Genomic DNA, 360 nt, shown 5'->3' with positions numbered 1-360 from the left:
AGAGGCAAGAAAGAGAGCATTCCAAAACCACTTTGGAATCAAGGGAAGTTCTTATCTAAAGAACATTCAGACCATTATCTTAAAGTAATGGGTCTGAGATTAGTGATCCCGGAAGTGAGATTCGATCTGAAAGAAGATGAATATCCGGAGATCCAGGAGCAAATTCGAATCAGGAACTGGGAAGTCCTAGCTAATTCTGAAACGAAAGTAGGAAGGAACATGGTCCAGGAGTTTTATGCTAATATGTGGCAGACTGACAAGCAAAGACTATCTGGAACAGCCTGCTACGAATTTCGGACCATGGTCAGGGGAAAGATTGTTCATACCACCCCTGACAAGATCAGAGAGATATTAAAGCTA

This window comes from Arachis ipaensis, chromosome B10 (genome assembly GCF_000816755.2).
Source record: "Arachis ipaensis cultivar K30076 chromosome B10, Araip1.1, whole genome shotgun sequence".
Classification (NCBI taxonomy): domain Eukaryota; kingdom Viridiplantae; phylum Streptophyta; class Magnoliopsida; order Fabales; family Fabaceae; genus Arachis; species Arachis ipaensis.
This window is presented reverse-complemented; position numbering follows the sequence as displayed.